This window comes from Mesoplodon densirostris, chromosome 13 (assembly GCF_025265405.1).
Source record: "Mesoplodon densirostris isolate mMesDen1 chromosome 13, mMesDen1 primary haplotype, whole genome shotgun sequence".
Lineage (NCBI taxonomy): Eukaryota > Metazoa > Chordata > Mammalia > Artiodactyla > Ziphiidae > Mesoplodon > Mesoplodon densirostris.
The window spans coordinates 1,410,442-1,437,453 of NC_082673.1; positions in this window are offsets into that span (position 1 = coordinate 1,410,442).

Consider the following 27,012-nt stretch of genomic DNA (forward strand, 5'->3'; position numbering starts at 1 on the left):
CCAGGCTCTGGCTACCTGGCCCTCAGGCCTGGGGCCCCTGACGTGAGGTGGCCACAGCTGTACCACCGTTCCAGTGATCTTCCTCTCTTGTTAGGACGTGGTATGGGAATCTCACTGGCATGTTATCGTTCTCTTAATCACTACATCATAACTCTAATGCCTTTTCCAAAGGGAGAAATTTTGTTTTTCACGGGCTGTGTCTGTATAAACGTGTGTATTGACATAAATGCGCTGAAGTTAAAGTTAAATCAGTTATTAAAAACGTACAAAAGCTCAGGTATGCCAGCTTGTATTCAGCCTTTAGAAGGTCTGCAAACTGAGGTGATGGGCTCTGCTCCCAGCTCACATAGCCGGGCTGCAGAGACGGCCCGTGGAAAAGCTCCTGAAAAAAATGTTAGGGCCTTTCTACTGGTGGGAAAAGGAGTGTGGACCCAGGAAGCCGGTGTGCATGCTCCCCTACCCACTCTCCCTGGAGCCCTCCTGCGCCCCCCAAAGGTCCCGCTCCCCGCGTCCGCGGGCAGCTGGAGGCCTGGCCAGTCACCCCACCGTCCCAGCACCCGGGGGACCTGGGATGTGACGCACCGGCCTCACCCCGGAAGACCAACACCTTCGCTCCCGGGCTCAGGGCTTCCCACGCGGCTGCTGCGCACCTGACCTGACGCTCACCTGTGAGCGCCGCGACGCGGGCCTCCCTCCCCTCCCCCCTCTGCCCGGGCGAGCCCCACACGCCGTCCCCCTGCGCCGGTCCCGTCGTCCGCCGGCGCCCCACAGCGGGGGGCCAGGGCCCCGCCGGCCGCCCCCCACCTGCCCCGGGACCGCCGCCCGCCCGGCCGTGTCGCTGGCGCCGAGGCGCTCATGCCTCTTGCACTCTGATGACTCGTGTGAACAGCTCATTTAGCGCCGCGGCCACGCGTGCCCGCGCTGCTTCCGCCCCCGTGGGCGCTGCAACACGCGCTTTTACGAGACCCTTTCAAGGGATCGCAGGCCCGGCCTCCCCCTCCGCCCGGCCCCTCCGCAGGCCTATCTGCGCTGCGATCTTGAGTCCTTGCAGGAAAGGAGCTATTTCTGGCCACCGGTCACTCCACCCAGGGCACTGGTCTCATCTAAGATTTACGGTGCTTTCCTGTGTGTGCCTGGGGATTAGGAAATCTGTTTGCTGTCACAGCAGACGCCTGGCTGCTGTCATGACATACTTGGCAGAGTTTTTTAGCACAGTAATTTCTATAGAATGTTGAGACACACATACAGGATATTGCTGATGCCCAGGGACAGACACATGCAACATCCCCTTCGTCCCTGGGATCTGACGTCTCCCAGGCTCCTCTGAGATGCTTCTTGGTGCTAACGCGGCGTCCGTGTCAGGAGCCTGTGTTTTGGGTTTGGGCCCCTTCCTGAGTTCTAACAGGGGAGGGTGCCTGCAGCTGGGGGACGGGGTGGCCCCTCCAGAGAACGGCAGAGAAGAGGCCTTTGACATCTGTCGGAGTTCTCTAAACTCTAGCTCTTCTCTCCTTTTGAAGAATTCCATGTCCCCCTTGCTTAGATTTCTAATATAGACGATGTTCTAGAATAATAGTAATACTCAGGCTTCTGCTTACAGAGAGGATGCCAGTCCCCGCGTGCAGAAAACGTGGAACGGGCGGACCTGGCGTGGGGCGGGAACTTGTGAGCTGCGCTTGTGGACTCAGAAAGGGGCCCCAGATGAGCTCAAGCAGAGGGCTCGGGGGCAAGCGGTGGGGACCTCGGGGAGGGCAGGTCTTTTCTGGGCCGGTTTAGTGCAACCCGGGGGTTCCCATCTGCATCCCCACCAGCCCAGAGTAGCTCAGACCAGGATCACCTGGATGGGGCCCGAATTCCTGCCTCTTCTGGCGACTCACTGCATCTTGGGGGGGCTGGAAGCTGGCCCCTCCTGCGCCCCGGGAGACCAGCCCCTTCAGCAGTGAACCCCCTTGCGGGGTGGGCCTGGGGGCACGATCACCACCGTGTGCTTCTTTCTGCTGGCCGGTCACCTCCATGTTCTCTGACCACTTATCCACTCAAACCGAATGTCCCACCATGAGGTCACCTACCATTTGGCGAAAAACCCTGATTGTCCCCCCAAAATGAGTGTCTTTGGGGCGACCCCAACCCCTGAGGAGAGAGACAGAGGTGCCTGCTTCTCTGTGACGATGTAAACATGTTCCTGAGCCCAAGCTCGTGTCCCGTGACTCCTGCCTGACTAGAGGCGGCTCAGCACCCACCAGTGGCCTCGGGGTCACCGTCAGTGACCTGGTCCTGCTTCCCGGTAAGTTCTCAAGAGCTTTGGGCAAAACTGCCCCGTCAGCTCCGTCTCTGGGGCCCCGAGCCACCCTCTCTGCCCCTGCTTCCCACTCGGCCTCTTGACTGGAGGCCGCCTCCTTTGCAGGTGCCTCCAAGGTGGAGCTGCTTGATCCTCACGCCAGGCCGTGTTTCTAACCAAGGAGTCATCTACAAGTGGCCGAATGGCTGTCATCTACAGTGTCACCTGCTGAGAGCCTGGTGGTCTGTGCTCCTTGTATTGGGGACATAGCCGGGCAAACACTGGTGGGGTCTCTGGCCTGATGGGCGGGGGTCCAAGCTCCCAGGACCACCCAGCTCCTGCCTCCGGGGGTGAACGCTTGGAGTCCCTTTCATGGCCCCTTGCGTTTATTTTTCATGCTCTGTCAAGGCCTATCGGTTCTTTCTAACCCATTCTTCCTTTTTTGCCCTCCTTCTCCCGCCGCCTTGGTCTGAATTCCTAACTGCTTCTCATCTCTTCACACCGCCCTCCCCCGTAACTCCCATCCCCTCTCCCCCGGCTGCTGGATGACTTCTCAGAAAAGGCAGATACGATCAACTTAACTATTTGGTCAGCAAGCGTATACTGAGCACCTACTGTATGCCGGACACAGGGAAAAGTGCTGGGGCTGCAGAGAGAAGGAGCCAGGCTTAGAGACGCCCAGAACTCACCGTCTCCTCCACAGCGACCTGGACTAAAACACAGAGTAAGCAGCAGGCACTGAGACAAAAAAGCTGTTCCCTCTCATCTGCCAGATTAAACGCACGTTCACCTTGGACCCCGAGCTCCCGCCACCTGGGCCCAGCCTGGCTTCCCGGCTTCCTCTGATCTGCTTCCTGTCCCACGGCCACCCCGCACTCCTGTCTCTTCCTGAGCGGCCGCCTTTCCTGCCATTCCGCTTCTGCCTTTTCTCTGTGCCTGCGATGCCCCACCCTGACCGCCACCATCAGTTCAAGTTCTGTCTCGCCTCTAAACCGGAGCTTGTATTCAGAATCCCCCCACCTGTCTTTCTCATACCTCCTGGCCTTTCGTTTGGGTCTCCTCCACGACATCATCAGACACCGTCAGCGCTGGAGGCGAGTGCCCTGTGCACCCGCACGCCGTGGGCTCCCTAAGCGCCGGGCCCCGTTCCTCATCGGGTAGGGCCTTCGAGGGAATGGTTGATTCCGGGGCGAGGCTCACGGAGGGAGGAACCGTCTCTGGGGCTGGTGGGGGGCTCACATCCAGGGTCCTTTCCAAGAAGAGGGTTTTGGACAGGACCCAGTGTCCGAGAGAAAACAGGGCAGTACAGCTGGAATGAGAGGCTGGTGCCTCTAACTGAGCGTATTTCCAGTGAGAATTCAGATATGGTTGTGTCTGGGACCCCAGAAGAAAAAGACCTTATTTTAAGTGGGTAAAGGGAAAGACTCAACCCTGGTCTCAGATAGACCAGGAGAATAGACCAGCCCAGAAGGACAGTGACCCCAGCACTGAAGGGAATTGATGACTGGGTGACTTCTGGAAGTCGGCTGAATTCTTTTAACCATTTACCTGAGTAAGGCAGTGTGGTCTTTTGCAATCTCTACTGTGTGTAATATGTGTCCTGGCTTTTCGTCTCGCTCTTGGAGAAGGAGAGGTGGTAGAAGCCTGGGCCCCGGGGAGAACTGCGGAGGGCGACACTGGAAAGGCTGGAGGTCACAGGGGTCAGAGGAGCGCAGAGGCGACCTCCTCACAGGTGGCGGGGGAACCGGGTCCTCAGGACCTTTTAGGACGCATTTGGTTGCAAGTAATTGAAAGCCCACCTCAAAGTGGCGGGAAGAGTAAAGACAGGCATTCCTCATACTCCGAAAGGCCAAGGCAAGGGGCCCCAGTGTGGCAACTCCATTCCCTGGGCTTGACCCCGAACGGCAGCCAATCTGGGTGCCCACCTGGATGAGAGGCTGCAGGAGGGCTTCCAGGGCCACCACGGACACGGGACAGGGGGACGGGATGACTCAGGGCTCCCTCCTGGGGAATCAGGAGGGGTCTGGTCCCCGAGTGCTACGTCTGCCGGGTGGGCTCCTGTCGAGGGGAGGGCTTTGGGAGGCACCGCCCAGGACATCATGCTCGGGAGCCACGTGATGGTCAACAACCCACTGAACACGTTGGTTGAGATTTAAGTGCTTCAAGGACAGACCTTGACTTTCTGGAAACCACGCACGGTGTCTTGGGTGGTGCTGACTGCCGGGGGTGCTGGTTCTCTCTGGTCACACCTGCCTCGGCCCCTCCCCCGTCCCGTTCCCCCCGACGCCCTGTCACCCTTCCTCTTCCTGTCCCGTCTGTGTCTTCTCTTTATCCCACAGACGTACAAGCCTCAGGCACTGAAGCAGCATTTTAATTCTGCGTGGAAGCTGACTGTTAGAAGAACTGGCAGGTGTGTTTTCCATTCCTGTCCTTTCTCGGGACCAGCTACTCTTTCTTGAGCAAACACGCTGGACCTCGTACATCCACAGCCTCATCCACGTCTGGCAGCAGGTCCGTGAAGGGACTGCTCGGTGACTTGTCTAAAATCATACCGTTTGTTAGGGTCCTGGCTTCAAACCCTGTGTTTTTATCTTTTACAACCTTCTGCCAAAGCCTGTCTCTCTGAGGGGACGCTAACACCGCACAGTTTCTTGTCGCCAGTGCGGGCGGCTGACAGGGGTGGGTTGGCGCCTGCAGCCCAGCAACGAGGCCCCGGTGTCTTCTAGCTGCTCCTCGGTCACAGATTCAGCGCAGGCTGTCCTGGCACAGGGTGCTCTGTGCAGGTTGGGAGAGATCGGGGCCCCCCTGTGCTGCTGGCCTGTTTCTGCACGTGGGTAGAGACACCACGGCCTGCCACAGAGGTGGGTGTCCTCAGGGCTGGCCGTCCAGGGCCCGCACACCACCATCGGGAGGGAGGGGGAGGTGCCCAGGCCTTTGTGGCTGATGAGCAGAGAAAGCAGGGAAGGGGCCCATGGCTGTGCCCCAGGCCGGCAGAGACGTGGGGCTGGGCCCTGCGGTGCTGTCCCCAGAGGCCGGCCCGGTCACCGTGCTGGGATAAACAGCTGTCCACGCCGTGCACTTATCTGCACACAGAGGGAGGGAGGCCTTGGGTGGGTGGAGCCAGACCTGCAGGCGGGTGGCTAGGAGCTGCCCAGAGGGCTGGCCTGTGGGAGGAGGCGGGACCACTGGGGGCCTGGGAGCCGCTGGCCCTGGCCCAGGACGCCATAGGGGTGACGCCCGAGATGAGTGGGGCCTCCGCGTCGCGTGGGCGCAGGGAGGGTCCTGCTGCTCTTCCTCTGGGCTGCGTGACTTGCACGAGGTGAAGGCTAACCTGCCTCTGGTTCAATCTGTATGAAGATAAACCACCGTTCCCAGGAAGCCTCACAAGGGGCGGAGGCAGTGGCGAGGGCCCCGTGGAGGCTTTGGGACGCTGCTGGCCTCCTGCAGGCACCAGGCTCCCCCGGGGACAGCGCCCGGGCTCCGGGCTCCAGGCCTCACTCTGCGGCCGGTACAGGCCCTCCCAAGCGTGCCTCACCAGACGGTGCCCCCGGGGCCTGTGTTTCCTCTTGGGCATGCCGTCCCCCGTCCCTCTGCTTCCTGGGGTGAGGCCCCCCGTGCCCCCCGGGGCTCCTGCCGCCGGCACTTGGGGGACCCACACCCCAGCCACTCACTGTCACATCCACTGGCCGAGCCGCCTGCCGTGCCTGGACGTCACACCCCGTGCCCTGCATGGAGCCTGGCCTGTCGTTCTCAGAACCCTCTGGACGCAGAGACCCGGGGGTCTCCGCGGAGGCCGTAGAAGTGGCCCAGCTGCACGGTGTCCCCTGCTATGTCCTCAACCCCCACACGGTCCCCTTGGGTCCACGGCCACCTGCCGTGATGGCTGTGGTGGCGGCAGCATCAGTGAGCGACGCGGTGAGATCAGAGGCGCAGGAAACGATGACTCACGCGGGCAGAGCCGGCGGGGTCTGGACAGGCGGTGACCCGCTGTCTTCTCAGGGACCTCAGCTGGCTTCGCGCGGGGACTGGCGCACTCACTGCTTCTCCAGGCTGGTGGTGCCTCTGGGCCTGGAGGTCTGTGTGCAGGCGCTCCCGGGCAGTGCTGTCTGCGTGGGAAACCACCGTCCCAAGCTCAGGGCCACCACGCAGCCTGTGCTGTGTGTGTGTGACCTGCGCCCCGGCTGGGCGCCAAGGCCTCGCCTGGCCTGGGGGCACCCCCAGGAGTCTCATCCCCAGCTGAGTCGGGAGTCTGACTCACTGGAGAAGCAGGAACCTGGGTGCACCTGCCTCTCGGGGGGCTCCTCCCAGTGTCCTCATCTGGGCCAGGTCAGGCCGCACGTCCTTGGTGCAGGGCTGAGGCCGCAATCTCAAGTGGTCATTCCCAAAGGACACCTACAAATGTCTAGGAACGTCTAGGAAGGTCTAGGAAGAAATGAACATTTACAGTGAGAAAACTTACAGGATCGTGATGTAGAAAAATTGAAATTCGTTTCAAAGTTGAATTTGGTTTAAGAACACAAGGGAAGAAAGAGAAATGACAATCTCTCTCTGTCTCTTTGCCGTCTCTCTCTCCCTGCACACACATACATACAAATCCTACCCTCGAGTGCATGCACGCAAGCACTCCCATACATCCACACACGGACACAGACAGCTCCCCATTGCAGACCAGGCTGTGTGAGCGCTCACACCAGCCTTGGTGGTGAAGCCATGAGATGCTGTGCCCTCAGAGGCCACAGGGATTGCAGAAGGATGTGTGTGAGTACCTCACGCGTTCTTGTGACCTTGTAAGGTTTATGGAAATGGAAACCACAGTCGAAAAGCCAACGTCACACACATTCCTCCTTCCTTTTCTCCTTTAGAATAAATTCTTAGAACGTTTCATGGAGTAACTAAGAAAATAAATGATTTCAATTTTATTTCCAGGAGGACACAAAGCAGAGTGCACAGCAGGGGCTGTCCAGGCTACATGGGATCTGCCTGGGGGATCCGGCCGCCCCCCGGGCCAGAGCTCTGAGACGAGGCTCTGCAATATCTTTTGTCTGTGACCGTTTTGGGCAACTGTGTGGATCCTCTGTCACTTGCCCATGTGACAGCTTCATTCATTAGTCCACTCCTGTAAGACGGTCAGCTGTGCATGCTCTACCGGGCTTCCTATTCCAAGTGGACCCTCTGCTGGAGTGAAGATGGCTGTGTATTTGCGGACAAAACCTTCCAAGAAAGCCAACAGTGAAGTGTTTGGTGTCTAAGGATCTCCTGCTTAGTGGTCTCCGCTGGGAAAGCCTCTCTGGCCATCCTGCCGGAGAGGGTCACGTGAGAACTGGTCCATGAGGGGCTGCTCCACTCCTGGGCCTACCTGGACACAAACCAGATTGAGGAGGCTGGGCCCCCGCCCTGGCAGTAGATGGTGCGCGCATTCACTCAAGGAGCGTTCAGTGAGTCACTGCTGGCCCAGCGCTCTGGCGTAAACGGTGAATCCGAAGCACGCGGCCGATGGACCAAAGTCAGTGCTTTTCAAACACAGCCGCCCTGTGCCGTGAGGCTGGGCTCGCAGGGCCCAGGCCTGTTGGGGCGGCCCCTCTTCCATCCAGGTCACTCTGATCCGGGCTCTGGCCTCCAGAGCTTGGTCCTCAGGGCAAGAGCCAGATGGGAACTCCGTACCTGACTGACTCAGTGCGGGCGTCAGCCAGGGCGCTGCATCCAGGACCGGCTTCGGGCAGGAATCCTCACGAGGGCCCGGCGAGCTCCGTCCTCGGCCGAGGCTCTGGGGCCGGAAGGCCTGGCATTTCCTGGGTCCGTTCACCAAGGGACTTGGCCGTCGGCTCACACTGATGGCCCCTCCTGTGCAGAAGGGCTGGAGGTTGGAGATGCGGTGCGCGCCCGAGCGCTCTCAGCTCTGGGGGAGGTTGGTCTGCTCTCCTGACCCGAGTTCAGTGGCTTGTCGCTTATTTTATCTCCCCAAACAAAACAAATTTCTCTCCATTTTGTCCGATTTCCTACCAGATAGAATCTTTTGTTTTCACTTGCGGCCTCGACGGCTTCCAAGAATTTTTTCTTCTCCAGCCGCCCAGGGTTCCCGGCCTGTGGGCCGGCTCCAGCTGAGGGTGGGGATTCCCTCCTCTTCCTTCCCGGCTTTGTCCGGCTTCCTGCGGCCGGCGCGGGGCCTCGGCGTCTGGGGCGCGGCCGCACGTGCTCCAGCCCTGTGGAGGGGGTGCGGGAGGCCTCCTCTGATCCCTGCCCTCTGCCCAGCCTGGCCGGAGCAGGTTGGCGCCACAGGACCTCGCTCGGACTGCAGCGTCACCTGCTGCGGGAGGGAGCTCCATCCAATTTTAGGGGGATGCCCGGGAAGATACCCAAGAAAACTAGTTTAGGAGCCGCAGCTTTGTTCCAGAGTCTGTTCAAACAGAGAGAAGGTTTCTCCCTTACAGTCCTTCCTCCAGGCTGAGTTTTCATCCTAAACGAAATCTAATCGACTTGGGAACAAAAATCTTAAAACTCGACATGGCGACCGTCTTAACCACCAGCATCAAGTTTGAGGAAGGTGCCTTAGGACGGGAGCTGGGACCCGGCGCCCCTTGGCCCTGACCGTTCATCCATTCAAACAGCACTGACTTCATTCCCGCTGATGTCGGGCCAGAGCGTGAGGATCTTACAGAGAGAGAAAGAGATACAGTCGCTAGCCCTGTGGGCTGCTGTCCAGCGGGGAAGACAACGTACTGAATAAGAAAAACCAGGCTCGGCCCAGGTCCTCCATCGAGGGCTGGAGAGCGAGTCCTCAAGGCTCCACAGCCTCACGCTCTGGCCTGACTGCCCGGGGCCACCGTGGACACGTGCACGGATGCACAGGACACCCAGCCATGTCCAGGGACACTTTACTTACAGAAGTGGGTGGCAGGTGGGTTTACACTGTGGGTTGGTGCTTTGCCAACCCCGATCAAAACAACACACAGGCAGCTGAAAGAAGCAGGACGTGTGTGCAGTCTGAGCACATAGAAAGGAATTTGATACTTTGCAGATCTGGGTGATGGGAAGAAAGTAAGTAAAGAGGGAGAAAAGAGCATCTGATTCAGGACGTGTTCCGAGGTGAAGCTGGACTCTTGTCTCTATTCCGGGAATAATGGAGCGTGTCTCGTTGGGAAGCTCAGCACAGGTGTGTCTGGGGCCTCCCTGCTGGCCGTGCTGTGGGCCTGGGTGGGCGCTGGGAGGCCAGTGCTGCTGTCCTGGGGGTGGTGGCAACAGTGGACAAAGGTCATGGCTGTGCAGGTGGATGGAGGATCAAACCCAGGCAGTTCTCAGCATCTAATCATCAAGATCTGGGTGAGGGCGCAGGAGGAGTAGGATGACCCCCGGGGCCTGGCCTGCCCGGCGGGTGTGTCCGTTCTGAGACAGAAAACAGAAGGGGGGCGTGGAGAGTGGGGAGGCCTTGAGGTCCGTACGGGGATGCTGAGTTGGGCGGCTTCTGTTTATCCAAGGAGGCAAGAATGCGGGAGGAGGGGGCCCCAGGAGGCCGCCCCCGACCTCCTGTTCCAAGGTGGCTCCACCTCTACTTGGGACACTCGCCCCCTCCAGACTCCTCCCCCTGCACGCAGAGTGTGACCCAGTGACAGTAACAGAGTGAGACATCCCACCAGTGTGACCGAAACCCCCAATCCTCGCCTCTGCCATGGTTTCTTATTAGAAAATGGCTTTTGACATATATTTTGGGGAGGTTTGGCCTTTTGGGGTCAATCTCAGGCACCGTCGGTTTCTGGGATAAGAGAGTGACAGGAAGACAGGCATCAGCCACGTGGTGTTTAGGACCCGAAAGGGGGCATGACCTCCCTTGACCAAGGAGGCTGCTGAGACCCCCCATGCACTCCATCCTTTCACACTGAGGTCTGAATTCTGACCTGTTCAGAGGCTCAGCCTTCGGACACGATCTCTTCCCGCAGTCTCCTCCACCTGGGAGCCCTCCGGCACCTGCACTGCAAATGGGACAGCATTCCAGGCGCCCTCCAGCCAGATCAAGTGAGGGTGGCCCCGCGACCTGTGATGGGCTCCACGGGGGCCCGAGGCGGACCCCTGAGGTGTCAGTCTGCAGGTGCGGTGTTGGGGGCAGGGGCTGGAGCCACCTGGGAGGGGTGGGGAGTGTGTGTGTGTTTGTGTGGTGACGTGGACCACTGAAAACACAGTACTTGCTTAAAAAACAGGAACTGCAACAAGAAACACCCCACCATCCACACACAGAGAATAGACGTGCATAAAAAACACAAAATGCGCTTTGTAAGAACACATTCGAGTAAGAAGAAATGCATTTTAGAGACACTGTGTTTGAAGGGAAAGGGGATGGGAGTGGGCAGGGGATACAGTGGGATTTAATAATCCCAGCCGCGGGGCCTCGCATGGACCCAGGATGCTAATATGCCGAGAAGAGGAACACGACTGACTCCGCCCTCCCCCCCGGACGCTGGAGAAACCCGTCCAGGCTTTTCTCCCGGGAATCTAATCCTTGCAGCAGGTGCTGGCGAGGATGTGGTGTGCTGTCCGTGGGAGCGTAAAACGATGCAGCTGCTGTGGAAAACAGTGTGGAGGCGCCTCAAAAATTAAAGGTGGAATCACCATTTCTGTGGATCCAGCTACCCCGCTTCCGGAGATTTGCCCCTAAGAACCGAAAGCAGGGTCTTGAACAGAGGCTCCGCCCGCCACTGCGTCCACAGCAGCACGGTTCACAGGCGCCAAGCGGGGAGGAACCCCCCGCCCGTTCGGGACGAGCAGAACGGGGTCGATACGGGCGACGGAGCACCCCTCAGCCCAGACAGGAGGGGAGTGTGACACGGGCTACAACACAGACGCCCCTCGGGGATGAGGGTGAAACAAGCCAGGCACAGAGGGACAAATACTGTGTAATTCCACTTACGGGAGGTCCCTAGAGTCAAAAACCCAGAGCCCGGAAGTGGGGCGGGGGTGAGGGCTGCTGGGGAGGGGAAGGGAGTGTTTCCTGGGGACACGGCTTCACTCTGGGAAGATGAGAAAGTCCTGGAGGTGGATGGTGGTGACGGCTGCACAACAGCGTGAAGGTACTTAGTGCCACGGGGCTCTGCACTTAACCTGGTTAAAATGGTGGACTTTACATCCTCTGCATGTAAAACACTTGAACAAAAAGGCCTAACCCGAGCGTGCTTTACTGTTCCGGTGACGGCGTCTGGTCACCGTCCCCGCAGATCCCACCGGATCCCAGGCCCCGAGTGACTGGTGGCCCCTTTGCCTGGAACTCATCCGGGTCTGAGTGTGGATGCTGCTCGCCGCAGCTGGGCAGGCGGCCCCCACCCTCTCCACTCCCCTGGGGCTCACGGACACTCCCGGCCCCAGCTGGCACCCCAGAGCGGGACCCCCGGTGGCCGTCAGTAGGCGTCCTCTGTCGCAGGGCTGTTTTATTTTCTGAGGAAGCTCAGACATTCAGCTGTTTAGGATGATAATAATCTTGCTTTTTGATAAATTCTCAGGGGAAAAAAATAATTCTGGCTATTTCTTTTCAACTTGGAATTTCTTTTGAAACGTAGCCTCTGTAGCTGGCCCTGCTCCTCTGTGTGGGGAGAACCGTTTCACATCCGTCAGGCTCTGTGCTGCGCTCCACTGGGACCGAGTGATTTATAAAGAACAGCCTGCAGCTCTGGGGCCTCCTCCGCGGAAGTGTCCAGAATAGGAGGCTGTTCTCCCCGAGGACCACGTGGGCACGGCATCCGCTCTCCTCCCTCCCCTACAGATTGGGACCAAGCCCCTGGGAGGGGCCGTCCTGGGGGGAAGATGAAGAGAGTTGAAAGGAAGCCAAGATTCAAATTAGCAGGAGCCCCGTCCCTGGTCGCTGCCTTTGTCCAGCTTGTGCCCAGCGGGGCCTGGGGGCCGAGGCTGCGCCCGCCTGCGTGGAAGAAGCTCCACTCCCGGAGGCTGTAATGGGGCGGCCTCGTTTCCAGGCTGCGCACCGACTGGGCTGCTCCAGGGCTGCCTGCTCCCACACCCACGCCTCTGGGTGAACCCCAGGGACACTCGTGGCTGTGTTGAGGGCCCGGGGCCCCTCTCCCCACTTTGCGATGGCACCTGGCTTGGGCCCTCCTTCCCTGAGACCCTGTGCCGCATCTCAGAGGTGAGAGCAGAAGCCACTCGCCCTCCTGTGTCCTCCCGTCACCCGCCAGCAGCCGGGTGGCCAGGGATCCTGAACTGGCTGCAGCTCGGGGGTGCGGCAGGCACCCGCCCCCCCGGCTCTCATCTCTGCGGCCAAAGCCAGCAATGAACGGCCCTGCTGGCCGCAGAAGGTCTTCGGCTTCAGCTAATTTGTGTCCTGTTTTGAACACAAGGGAACCGAGGATCGCCAGGCCTGGCAGTTTTGAAAGAAGACTTTCTTTCCATTTTGGCAACTTGTCTGTTTAAAGACACTGCACTCTTGCTATTGGATGGGAAATAACTTCACAAAAGCGCTTCTACTGGGTCAATGAGACCCAGCCTGGTCCTCCACCGCCCACCTCTCAACAACAGAATTGGCCTCATCGATTTTCCCTTGGCCTCGGGTGTTAATTGTCACAAGGTCAAATATAAACTCTCTGGGGGACCCTGGCCTTGTAGGGATTTGACTGAAGATCAGAAACAAATTGCAGCGAAGTGCGAACTCCGGGCCGCAGCACCAAGGCTGGGCATCACGGGCGCCATCTCTGCCGCGGGGCGGCTGGCGCCTGGGCGGCTCGGCTGGGCGGCCTGTCCGTCCTCGGGCTGTGTTTTCCTTGGGGGGGTGGGAGGCCGGGGGAGGGGGGTGTTGCCCTTTGCCTCGTGATTTATACTCGGTCGGAGGAGCCCGGTTGTGCTTTCTTCCGGCTGGAATGTCTCTGATGCTGTTTCACTGCGAGGCCATCGGCTGGGCCACTGCAGAATGGCCCTAGGGACGCGGCGACCTCCCAGTCGGGTCATTTGTTCAGCAGAATTCTAAGCGTCTCTCTAACATCTGGGTCCTATTAATACCTTCAGAATATTGCCGTCAGCTTCGGGAAATCAGGAGATGCTTGGAGACAGGCTCAGCCCCAAATCCTGGGGTAGTTTTGACTCTTTTCCTTGCGGTTCTTTGGGCTTTGTGGGTGCATTGTCCCCCGCTCCCTGCTCTGTCCTGTCTCCTCTGCCGTCACACAGGTGGATATTCACCTCCCTTGGTGAACCCAGGGCCAGCTGGAGGCCCGCAGTGGACGATGGGTCTGTGAGAACACAGAGAGGACAGGCTGCAGCACAGACACCCCGGCTGCACATGCCGGAGGGCGGGCAGGAGAAGGGCCGCCCTGCAAGGGCCCCGGAGCGCTGGGCTTCCAAGCCCCCATGAAGGTTTACCGGCCTGCTGCGGGCCCTGGCCTGTCCTCCGAGGGCTGGAAGGCTGACAGGAAGGAAGGAGGGAGGGAGGAAAGGGCTTGAAGAGTTGGGTGCAGAGAAGTGATGGAAGTGAGGAGAATTTCTTAAAGAAAAGCAAAAACCTTTTGCAATGTCTGGTCAGATGGAAACAAACTTGCATCAGTGAAAAGTGTGGTGTCTGGGGCAGGGTCTGCACGGAGACCTCAGGGGTTCGGTGGGGGGCAGGGTGCAGGGTCCTGGGTGGGAAGTCAGGGGAGAAAAGGGTGAACCTGTGAATCCCACGAAGTGAATTAATCCACGGAGCCCCTTGTGGACAGTCCCTGTGCGCAGACACAAGCCAGGCGTGATCGACCTGCAGGACCCAGGTTCCAGGAGGTTCTGTCTGCCGAGTGCAGGCTGCCGGCTGGGCCAGGAGAGCCGCCAGGCCCCAACTGAAAACAATCTGTCTGTAATTATCTTTTTTTTTTTTTTTTTTTTGCGGTACGCGGGCCTCTCACTGTTGTGGCCTCTCCCATTGCGGAGCACAGGCTCCGGACGCGCAGGCTCAGCGGCCATGGCTCACGGGCCCAGCCGCTCCGCGGCATGTGGGATCTTCCTGGACCGGGGCATGAACCTGTGTCCCCTGCACCGGCAGGAGGACTCTCAACCACTGCACCACCAGGGAAGCCCGTGTCTGTAATTATCTCAAAGGGGTAGAAGATAAGTCTCTGCCTCTGGAAAGTACTGGGAACAATTCTGCCGACACACGCTGCATCACTTGAAATTCTAATTCTCAGGGCTCGACCGGAGAATTGCAAGTCTGCGTAAAACTGAGGAGCAGTTTTCTCGTAAGTTCAGAGGAACGCCAGACTCAGACAAGGATGGCTCCCCCCAGCCCAGCACCCTGGACCAGGTCCGGGCAGCGCCCTGCCCAGCCTCAGACAGCCTGCTGCCCTGTGGCCCAGCCGGGACCTCAGACCCACCCTCCACCAGCGTCTGTCCTGGGAGCAAAAGCTTAAAAACCCCATCCACCGCGTGTTTGGGTTTATAACTTCTTTGCCTTTGTCAAAATTATGCAAAATCGCTTGGAGGACAAATAAGCAAATACAACTAACTGGGCGGGGTCCTCGGGTCAGGAAATTCCTGAGCTCACGTGTCTGCTGGGAGGAGGGTCCCCAAAGGACGCTCTCCCACACGCTGCATCCAGGCCCTGCTTTCGCCGGCTACAGCCCCACGCCCCGCGGCTATGCTGGGCCGGGTCTGCAGGCTGGACGCCCCACTCGGAGCCGGCAGATGTTCGGTGTCCCAGCAGCAGGCGACCCTCTGCTCACTTCCTCCCGGCGGGATGAGCCTACTGCCGGCATCTACTGCTCGCTCGGCGGGTTTTAGATGAGACTGAGATTCCTCCCACATCCCTTCCAAGAGGCCGACCCTGGCGCAAGCTGTTTCCAGGCCAGGAGCTCCTGGTCTGGCGGGTGGTGCAGGTGAAGCGGAGAAGCAGCAGGGACACCCATCACCTCGTGTGGTTTCCTGATCTTGGCACCTGAGGAAGCCTCCCGCTCCCTCAGGGTCCTTCCACCATGGAGAAGACAAGACAAGCCTACAAGATCAAAAGGCAGCTTGTGTTCATTTGCAAAATGGACAAATTCTGAGCAGGATCCCTGCAAAGCTGCGTTGGCACAGAGGCTGTTCTGCTGGGACAGAGGTGGCCCGTTTCTTCCATGTGTGGTGGCTACCCCGTGACTCTGCCTGGAAAATGTGGGTCTGCGGTTCCAGCTGAGGAGCTCCCTGGGCTGAAACCCCGGGTGTCCACTCCCGTGAGCAGCTGGGGGGCGGCAAAGAAACATTAGCAGGAGCTCACAGGGGCTGCTGCTTTGGGTGTGGCCCCGTCCGATTCTCACAACACTGTGCTGTGCCCATTTCGCTGACCAGGACACCGAGGCTCAGAAAGGTCAGGTTGGCGGCTCGAAGGTCACCTGGGAGCAGGTGTAGCTGGGATTCGAAATGAGACCTCCAAGACCACAAGGCTGTGCTTTGTGCAGACAGGCGTCCACACAGTTCTCCAGAGCAGGGGCTGGGAACGGCGCACGTGGGAGTTCAGGGGTTGTTGCGTTTTGCTCTTTGAAAGAATTGGGCTGTTTTTCACGTGCTCTCCTTCCTGCCACGTGATTTCTCTCGGTCAACGGCCCCTGTCCTCCTGGACACAACCCCTATGACACGGCTGCTCCAGGCCCCGCACGCGCTCGGCCAGGCAGGGCTGCGGGGCGACTGCGGCTTCCACCCCGACACACGTGCAAAGGCAGAACCGGGTCGGAAAGCGCCAGTGCTCGCCGTCCAGGGCGTGAGCTGGACAGGAGTTCGGCCAGGATTCCTCACCAGGTGGGCTGACTGCTTCCTGGTCGCTGCTGAAGTGACCCATCTCGTGAGTCTTAAGGTCCATGGGTGTGTGTCTGTGGTCCTTTAACTGTGAGTCTGGACCATCCCGTAGGGGAGCCTCTCACCTTGGCCCGTCTGAGCTTTGAGCTCGCTGTCTGTTCCAGTCACACACCGGCGGGCAGCTCTGCGCGGTCACGGGCCAGGGGTGGGGCGGACAGGCCTGCGGGCTCCTCCGCATCTCCGAAGCCAGTCTCAGGGAGACCCCTTCCTGGCTCCGCCCAGCAGGCCCGGGGGATGCTGGCTGCCAGGTCTGCGGGCAGCCGTCCTGCAGGGACCTATTAATAGCCGGTTTCCAGTACGTTCCCTGTAAAGTTGGGCCTCATTTTTAGCAGCTCCCCGTTACTCACAATTCTAGGAAAAGTTCCCTTTGACCGTCTTCCTGCCAGCGGACAGCTCAGCCCCCGCCCCTGTGCTCGGGGAGGGCGGCCCCTCCACGGGCTCCTCCCGGGGGCACAGTCTGCCTGGGAGCCGCCTGGTTGAGCATCTGGGGGTGGTGCCGGCTGGAGCCGGGCCTGCCCTGCCCAAGGTCACGTGGACTCCCCTGGAGTCTGGCTCATCGCACCTTCAGGCCCATCTGGAGACCAGCTCCCGACCCACCTGGTGGCCGCCCCCCGTAGCTCCCTGGCCTGCTCCCCACCTGACAGAAGCAGGCTCTTAAGGCATAAACCGGGTTAAGTCCCATTCAAATCAACAGCTCCCAGGGCCTGGCAACTTGTGCTGAGCAAGATTGGCCTCTGCGACGCCATGTCCAGCCACGCGGACCTCACCCCCTGCTCTGGAGCCCGGCCAGGCTCCCCTGCTGTTCCCTCCATCTGGGGGGTTATCCCTCCACACAGTTGGGGTCTTTCTGGGCTCTGCTCTCAGGTCCCCTCTGAGAGAAGCCCCGGGACCACCTGAAGCACAGGGGTGGCCCTCGGCCCTGGCACCCCTGCGCCTGCTGCCGGGCATCCGGCTTTGCCATCCCGGCTCCCTGACACCACTGCATGCAAGCCCTCAAGGCGAGCCAGGGTCCCTCTGGGTCCCCAGGACACAGAGCTGTGCCTGCCCAGAGTAAGCGCACTAGACATTTGATCCGGGGACGGTTGATGAGTGCGCAGGAATGTGCCCGCGGGGAGGGGGAGGGCAGTGTTTGCAGAGGGGCTGAGGCAAGTGTGGGCTTTACACACAAGCTGCCCCGAAGCAAGGCTTCCCGGCTCCACCCTCGTGCGACAGGACTTCCCTGGATTTGTCTTGGGTTTGCGTCGTGATGGGCTCTCATTAAAGGAGAGGACAGGGTCCCTCAGGAGCACGGAGCAGGTCACGCCCTGGAGCTGACAGGGAGGAGGGTGATTCCCCGACGTCTACGACGGCATCAGCCGAGCACCAGACTCAGAGTCAGACGCAAATCAATCTAACACAGGTTTTAGGGGGCAGGGGACCCTGGTTTACTTCTAGCTCTGCTCTTGGGACCCCAGATCCCCAGAAGGACTGAAGGACAGGAAACGTGGCGTCAGTAACTTGGTGTTACCGTCAGAGGGACCAGAGGCCGTGAGGCAGCTGTGCTTGTCACCGGCACCGCTCGCGGCCAAGCCACGGGCTGCAGCGCGAGGACACCGAGGGCGGTTTTCCCAAGTCCCCCTCCAGCCCGAGCCCCCTGGGGCTGGAGCCACCGGCTGCCTGGGACGCTCTTCCCTGACTGCGAGGGAAGGGACACCAGCATGGTCGTCGGGGTCCTCGTCTCCGTGCCAAGGTGACCCAGCATCGTCCCACACGCTCTTGAGAAGGGATGCGGTTCTGTATCAAGACAATACCTTCTCTGTTCAGGCAGCTAAAAGTGATCAACATCAGAACATCTTAAAAATACTGAATAAAACCTTAGTGCTTGTGCTCAATGCTCCTGTTTTTCTTTCTGGGTTAGCGAAGAGCAAGCTTGTTTGCTCTCTTACTAATACACTCGTTGCAGCTTTGTTGGGCCAACTCCCAAGTCTTTTGCTGGGAGCACAGATTGCTACAGAGTTTAGGAGTTAGTAATAAAACGGCCATAGCGAGACAGGATGGGGTCCAGGGCGCTAGGACGACACTCACATTTTCTTCCAGGGTGTCACCTTTCTGACGTCGGCTCCACGTCACGTGGACAAGGCTCTGGGGTTGAGTCAGGGGGAGCTGCCCACGGACGGAAGGCACAGACTGGGGACTGTCCGAGCACTTGCGTAGCCCCCGACGTGGACGTCCTCCTGCTGCGTTGAGGAAGGAGATCCTCGCCCGGCGTGGCGGGGGGCGGGGGCAGCGCTGCTCCAGTGTCCGGGGGGCGTCTCTGCGGACTCTGCAGGAGCTGAGGGCCGCTTTCCAGGCCTCCCAGGGCTATGGCTGGGTTGTCAGCGGTGAAATGATGAGTGGTCGGGGACGAGGAACAAGAGAACAGGGGCCATTCGAGGCCCCTCCTTCAGCTCCTTCCCTTTCTCTTTCTCCCTCCTTTCCAGAAATGGACCACAACCAGCGATAGCTGAAGGCCCAAACTGAACTTCCTGCAGGGTAGGCTTCTCCCTGAGAACCACATGTTCCCGGGGCGTCCGGGCCCACGGAGCAGCGTTTGCCAGGCTGGACGAGAGTCGTTTGTGCTGCCGGCAGCCCCCGCGGCATCTGATTTCCCCCTGGTGGGAGCCCAGCACCCCCAAGAGGGCCGTCGTCCACCTGGGGGGCTGGTGCCCTGCGCTTGGGAGAGCCCATCCTCGGAGCTCCATCACTGATGTGGCGGTCGGTCCGCCAGGATGCTGGCCTGGAGCGCTCAGGCCTCGTGGGGACTCATGGCCCGGGTTCCGCCTGCTGAGACTCCCGGAGTCTATGGGGCATCCCCAGCTCTCGGCCGACACACCAGGAGCCCCGACAGGAAACAAACAAGGCCACAGGCAAGGACGGGCCCTCTGGCTCCTTGTCTCCTGCTTTTAGGACAAGGTGAGAGGCGTCTCTTCTGCCAACGCTGATTCTGGCCCAAGGGACCCAAAGCTGTCGCTGGAATCAGACTCAGATGCAACGGCCGCTGCTGACGCTGCCTTGACAGACGGCTGAGGCCGGCGAGGGAAGACCCTGGGCACTGAGTGATGGGCCAACGGGGCTTCACATCAGCACCGATCCCCTTATGAGTCGCCCACCCCTGTACTTGTGTCCCTTTCCTCCTCCTTCCCCTAGAACTTGGACACTTGGGCTCTGGAGCCAGCAGATGTGGCTTTGACCCCAACGTGGCCTTGTCGCCTTGGGCTGCTCTGCCCACCTCTCCAAGCCCCGGTTTCCTCATGAGTCACCTGCAGCGACACCAGCGCCCCTCCCTCATGGCTGGGCGAGGCCGTCCCTGTAAATGTTCAGCACAGGCCAGGCACGTGCCAAGCATACAGTAAACATTGACTCGAGCCTAGTTTGGGGGCCTTCACCTAAATCCACTTGGAGAAATCTGAGCAATGATAAGCAAATTTCAAGGCACAAAGGAAAATCACAGTCAGGATGTATCAGCTGTTCCTCATTGTAGGAAAAATGGAGAAGTTGCCAAATGAAATGCCATTTATCCAGAATCATAATGAATAAACTTCTAGGAAAGTGATTTTTTGGAAGGTGGAGATTAAAAAAATTTTTTTATAAATAAATAAATTAATATTAATTTATTTTTGGCTGTGTTGGGTCTTAGTTTCTGTGCAAGGGCTTTCTCCAGTTGTGGCAAGCGGGGGCCACTCTTCATCGCGGTGCGCGGGCCTCTCACTATCGCGGCCTCTCCTGTTGCGGAGCACAGGCTCCAGACGCGCAGGATCAGTAGTTGTGGCGCAAGGGCCCAGTTGCTCCGCGGCATGTGGGATCTTCCCAGATGTGGGCTCGAACCTGTGTCCCCTGCATTGGCAGGCAGATTCTCAACCACTGCGCCACCAGGGAAGCCCTGGAAGGTGGAGATTTTAGCTGTTTATATAGCAACTTTGCATTTGAACGTTTTTGGTGACGAGCTTTCTGAAATATGCTGTCCAGTTTCCTGCCTTCTTATGCAGAGTGTCTGGGCCACAATCTGTGCGTTTCCTTCTGTCCGGGCGTGTCACCGTTCTGTGCCTTTCACTGCTCTGTGATTGGATGGAGGTGGTGTGGAGTGCAGGGCTTGCTGCAAGCTCCGCTCACCTCCCCGCTTTTCCTCGAGGCGAGCTCCACCCACCTGCTCTGAGCGGCCTGGGCTCGCGCTTGTACCTCCAACTCTCCTTCCGGATGCGGCAGGCGAGCCTGCGTTGCCCCCAGCGCTGTGACACACAGGAGGGCCCTGCAGAAGCAGGAAGATGTGAGGTCCTCTGGGGGGACTGCAGACATTTGGGAGATGCGAGGACGCAGGTCTCCGGGCCACGGACATTGTGCTTTCCTCTTTTGCATCATTTTGTTTGTTTGTTTGTTTGTTTTTTGTGGTACGCAGGCCTCTCACTGTTGTGGCCTCTCCCGCTGCGGAGCACAGGCTCCGGACGCGCAGGCTCAGCGGCCATGGCTCACAGGCCCAGCCGCTCCGTAGCATGTGGGATCTTCCCGGACCGGGGCACGAACCCGTGTCCCCTGCATCGGCAGGCGGACTCTCAACCACTGCGCCACCAGGGAAGCCCTGCATCATTTTTAACCTTATATTTTCCAATTTTAATTTACTTCTTATCCTTCTTCACAAACACTTGGGGGGCACTAAACCTTCACTAAATGATGTGCTCTCAGGGTCTCTGGGGGCAGGGACGGTTCGTCCTCACACCTGTGGGTGGACGTGACAAACAGAGTCAGGACTTGAAGCGCTCTGGACCAGTCTTCTTGCAGGCGTTCTCTGGGCCAGAGCAGCACTTACTTCGGCTCAGCCACACGAACACTTGACCCAAGGGTGACAGGCATGAGGGACTCTGACGCTTCCTCCAAATACGAACTGAGGGGTGAATCTGGGGGAGCTGAATCGGCCTTGTCCAGGGCTCTGTCTGCTCCCACATTGTTCAAGCTCAAGGATGTTCAGAAAAAGTCATAGGAGCAGCACCAACATTTTGTACTTAAAATAGGATCACGTGTGTAATTACTGCAGAGTTTCTGCATGTGTTTGATTTCCGACCCCTAGTATGGCCCAAATAGTAACTGTTAATAAAACATTAAATTCTAAACACTGGAAGCATGAGTAAAATGTTCATATATAAGGAAGACGCTTTGCCAGGAGGGGCTAGTCCACGATGGCGGCCCAGGAAGTCCCTGGGCTCAGCTCCTCCACGGACCCCCCAGACCTGCAGCTTCACGGGGAACAATTCCCTCTGAAGATGACCCGAGAGCGGCTCTTCCCCAGTGAGGGGTACAAGGACCCCTCGAGGCAGGCAGCCGAGGCAGGGCCTGGGTCTCGTCAGAAACCCCACACGGGGCTTGGCCGCCGCACACGGGGAGGCCCTGCACGAACCTGTGGCTTCCCCAAGAGACGTGAGGGGCTTGCGCCCCATGCCAGGCACCCTGGCCCTCGGGACCTGCATGCAGAGACGAGCCCTGAAGACACCTGACCGAGCTTTCGTGCAGGGACCCGAGGGCTGTGGGGAGCAGAGACCCCCTCACCCAGGACCAGCGCACGAGCAGCTGTCGGAAGAGCGCCTGGTCCATATGTGAAGGGGGGTCATTGCTGAGCTCAGTGTCTGCTGACAGGCCTGCTGGGACTCTCTCCAGGGATGGAGGCGCCGCAGGGCACTTGCACCCTGAGCCTTCCCTCTGCTCCACGATGGCCGGAGGGACCATGCTGTCCACACCGGGATGCTCCTTGATTGCCTGGCTCTGGGGGTCGGGGGGTGACATTCCTGGGTCCCACGGCACTGGAACAATCAAAGAGATAGTTCCTGGCAGGCTCCCACCCCCGGGCACTGCACACACCCCCGTCTTCCAGTGAAAAAGGCCTGTTTACTTGTCCTGGAGCTTCAGCCTGAGGGGCTTCACTTTGGCCACCATGTAGGAGCTGAGAGGGGCCCCCATCCGTGTGCTCTCCCTTGGCCTCGCTGCAGCTCACGGTGCCTCCCAGACTGGAGCCCTGATTGTCCCACCTGTTCCCAGGGAACACTCCAGATCTCCTGGCCTGGAGGCCAGCAGAGTTTCCACCTGCGACCCAACACAGACGCCTGGATTTGCAGCCTTTAAAAGCTGCTGCCTGAGAAACTGGCTTCTAATCGGTTTGAAACTATGTGCTGACTGAGATCCTCCCCTTGGACACTGAGAGGTCTGGGCACAGCCCTGATGCCTGGACCTGTCAAGAATAAACCAGGCTACTTAGACAATCACACAGGTTCAAGAAACAACCAAGAGCTGGGCAAGGTTCATCCCCCACATGAGCCACTCCTTCAAGACTGGGAGACGTGGCTGTTCTGTCTACTATGTAGAAACAAACAGAGAGACGATCAGAATGAGGAAACAGGGGAATATGTTCCAAATGAAGGAACAAGATAAAACCTTAGAAAAACCTTTAATGAAATGGAGATAAGTAATTTACCTGATAAAAATTTTGAAGTAATGGTCATAAAGATGCTCACGAAACTCAGGAGAAGAACGGGTGACATTGTGAGAACTTCAACAAAGAGTGAGAAAATATAAGAAAGTGCCACAGAGAAGTCACAGAACTTGATAATACCATAACTGAACTGAAAAAATACACCAGAGGAGCTCAACAGCAGACTAGATGAAGCAGAAGACGTGACCAGTAAACGTGAAGGAAGGGCAGTGGAACTCACCCAATCAGAGCAGCAAAAAGAAAGAAGAAACTAAAAAGTGAAGACAACTTAAGGGGCTTACAGGACAGCAGCAAGTGGAATAATGTTCATATTATAGGAGCCCCAGAAGATGAAGAGAGAGAGAAACGGGTAGAAAATTATTTTAAGAAATAATGGCTGAAAATTTCCCTAACCTGGGGAAGGAAATAGATATCTAGGTACCAGAAGCACAGAGTTTCAAAAAATGAACACAAAGAGACCCACAAGGCACATTATAAGTAAAATGTCAAAAGTTAAAGATAGAGAATCTTAAAAGCATGTAAGAGAAAAACAACTAGTTACATACAAGGGGACCCCCATAAAGCTATAAGTAGATTTTTCAGCAGAAACTTTGTAGGCCAAGAAAGGTGACAAGATATATTCAAAGAAAAAAGCTCCCAGCCATGAATTCTCTACCTAGCAAGGTTATCACTCAAAATTGAAGGAGAGATAAAGAGTTTTCTAGACAAGCAAAAACTAAAGGAGTTCATCACCACTAAACCAACTTTACAGGAAATGTTAAAGGGAATTCTTCAAGCTGAAAAGAAAGGGCATTAATTAAATATAAGAAATACATGAAATTAAAAATCTCACTGGTAAATATACAGTAAAGGAAGTTTACCATCACTTATAAAGCTAGTATGAAGGTTAAAAGACAAGAGTAGTAAAAACAACTATAATAATTAATTAAGGAATCCACAAAATAAAAAGATGTAAAATGTGACATCAAAAACATTAAAATGGGGTGGGGAGGAGTAAAAATGTAGAGTTTTAGAATAAGTTCAAGCTTAAATTGCTATCAACTAACAATAGACTGTTATACATATAGGCTGTTATATGTAAGCCTCATGGTGACCACAAGGTAAAAGCCTGTAGTAGATACACCAAAGATAATGAGAAACTTCACTTTTAGAACTGCTTTTGCTGCATCCCATAAATTTTGGTATGTTGTGTTTTCATTTTCACTTTCATTTGTCTCAAGATATTTTTCCTCTTTTCATTTCTTCTTTGACCCATGGGTTGTTCAGGAGCACATTGTTTCATCTGTACATATTTGTGAATTTTCTAGTTTTCTTCTTATAATTGATTTCTAGTTTCATAGCACTGTGGTCAGAAAAGATGCTTGATATGATTTCAGTCTTATTTTTTAAGACCTGTTTTGTGACCTAACACATAATCTATCCCAGAGAATGTTCCATTTGTCCTTGAAAGAATGTGAATTCTGTCGATATTGAATGGAATGTTCTGCAAATGTCTATTAGGTCTTTCTGATCTAATGTGTAGTTTAAATCTTACTGATTTTCTGTCTGGGTGACCTAGCTATTGTTGAAAGGGGGTATTGACATCCCCTATTATTATTGTACTTCTGTGTATGGCTCCCTTCATATCAATTAAAAGTTGCTTTTTATATTTAGGTGCCCCTATGTTGGATGCATAAATGTTTAGCAAAGGTATATCCTATTGACGAATTGACCCCTTTATTATGACCTTCCTATATAATGACCTTCTTTGTCTCTCGTTACAGTCTTTGGTTTTAAAGTCTGTTTTGTCTGATATAAGTATAGTTAACCCTGCTTTATATTGGTTTCCATTGCAATCAGTTCTGTGATTTCTGTTTGGTTCTTTTTTATATTTCCTGTCTCTTTGTTTGAAATTCTCACTTTGCTCATCATACATTGGTCTCCTGATCTTGATAAGCATCTTTATGATAGTTTTCTTTTCTTTTTTTTTTTTTTTTTGCAGTACGCAGGCCTCTCACTGTTGTGGCCTCTCCCGCTGTGGAGCACAGGCTCTGGACGCTCAGGCCCAGCGGCCATGGCTCACGGGCCCAGCCGCTCCACGGCACGTGGGATCCTCCCAGACCAGGGCACGAACCCGCGTCCCCTGCATTGGCAGGCGGACTCTCAACCACTGCGCCACCAGGGAAGTCCTATGATAGTTACTTTGAAGTCTCTATCAGGTAAATCACTTATCTCCATTTCATTAAGATCTGTTTCTGGATATTTATGTTGTTCTTCTGTTTGAAACACATTTCTCTTTTCTTCATGTTCCTTGACTCTGTGTTGGTTTCTGCTCACTAGATAAAGCAGCCACCCCTCCCAGTCTTGACAGAATGGTCTAGTGTAGGAATTGAATTTCATCAGTGAACTCAGCCCAAGCTCTTGTCTGCCTCTCAAACCTTTGTGATTGTCCTAGCCACCTTCTTTATTCTCAGTCACTCCCAATAGTTGAGGGGGTGCCAAGACCCACTGGTGTCGCCAAGGAGAGGACCACATTCCGTGCCTAGACACAAGCTGACTGGGAACCAGACCCTCCGGCAGCAGCTGGGAATGTCCATAGTTGAGCCCCTTCTGGGCAGCAAGTGGAAGGTGGGCATTTTGGGCTGCTTCCTCTGCACTGTACCCTGGGATGTGGCTGTGGGGAGTGGAGGCGGCTCTGTACCAATAACTGCTTCTTTGTTACTGTCTGTGGGGCTCCTGAATGGAAGCCCCATTTCCACCAGGCCCAGGGGATCGGAGGCCCATCTCTGGGGCAGCCGCAAACCCTGAGGTGTCAGACATGTGTACAAACTCCTTCCAGGGAGACACTGAGGTCTTGGTGGGGAGGGTGGGGAGGTGTCTGATGCTTCCCTGTTTCTGGGGAGGTTCGTAGCAGCCAGTCCCTATATGATGTCTAATTAGAAGCTCGACAAGTGTGCAGATGAGTCCCTTTCAGGGAAACACTGGGACACGGGCGTTTCTGTCAGCTGAGCCCTGGGGGCACAGCTCTGGTGAGTGCTCACATGCAGTCAATTGCTCCTTCCTTGTTTGTTACCGTCCTAACGATGCAATCCTCACCGCCTTCAGAGCAGGTGTTTTTGGGGCCCGCCCCTTGGTGGGAGTCTTAAAAGTTGGGGTTCTAAATCTGGGGTCCAAACACTTCCCTGCTCTGAAGGAGCTGGGCACTGGGGTCACCTCCTGATGTCACAGCCTGTGCTGCGGGGGTTCGTGGCCTCTCAGCCTTTCCTACACATCTCAGTGTTGGTGTTTCTTATTTGAGTGATGACAGGAATCGCTCGGCTGGTTTCTGTGTTTGATTCAGAGGAAGTTACTCCGTGTATAGCTATTCCTTCAGTGGGCCTATGGGAGCAGGGCGCTCAGGAGGCTCCGTGTTATTTATCACTTTGGTCAAACCCCTAATGTTCTTATACTAAACAGGGGTTACTTCTCCCTTCAAGGGGCTCACCTGTGAAGCTGGTGCCCATGGAGACCGCCTGCCCCCTGGGCCCCATAGGACAGCATACGTGTGGAACGATTTCTTGTGTGTTTTACTTAAGGGCTTTCCCTTGTGAGTTTTGGAGTATTTGTGGATAAGTGCAAGCCTGATGGGCCCTTTATGTTTCAATGATGCAAATAGCTGAGAAAGAAGGGCTGCGGCCGAGAAGCAGATGAAAACCTGCAGACAAAGGGGGTTGAATAGTCAATCCTTCCTCATAATTTCCCAAGCTAAGTAATGAGTGAGAGATAAACGTAGTGTGCAAACAGTGAAAACCAAATGAGATTTGAGATTCCTGCCCCTCTGATTTAATAATAAGTAATCCAAGCAGTTATCATTTGGGGGAGTAATGAAGTGACACTGTAAAAATAAACGCTTTCTCCAGCCAGAGTCCTTTGTCCCCAGGCCACTGCGGTGAGGGCAGGGCTGCTGCCTGAGCTTCCAAGGGGTCTGCCACGCCTGAGAAATGACAACCCTCCAGCAGGGAAGGAGATCCTTTCAGCTTCAGCATCCCCGTGAGGACAAGAAACTCGGAAAGCATTAGACACTCTATGTCCCTAGGGGCTAGGAATCTGTGTCCAAAATCACCCCCAGGTCTTTTTTTTTTTAAAGCTCTTTTGAAAATGAAGAATAGGACTTCCCTGGTGGCTCAGTGGTTAAGAATCCGCCTGCCAATGCAGGGGAAACGGGTTCGAGCCTTGGGCCGGGAAGATCCCATGTGCCGCGGAGCAACTAAGCCCGTGCACCACAACTGCTGAGCCTGCACTCTAGAGCCCGCGAGTCACAATTACTGAGCCCATGTGCTGCAGCTACTGAAGCCCATGCACCTAGAGCCCATGCTCCACAACAAGAGAAGCCACCACAATGAGAAGCCCACGCACCGCAACGAAGAGTAGCCACTGCTCGCTGCAGCTAGAGAAAGCCCGCACACAGCAACAAAGACCCAACACAGCCAAAAATAAATAAATAAAAATTTAA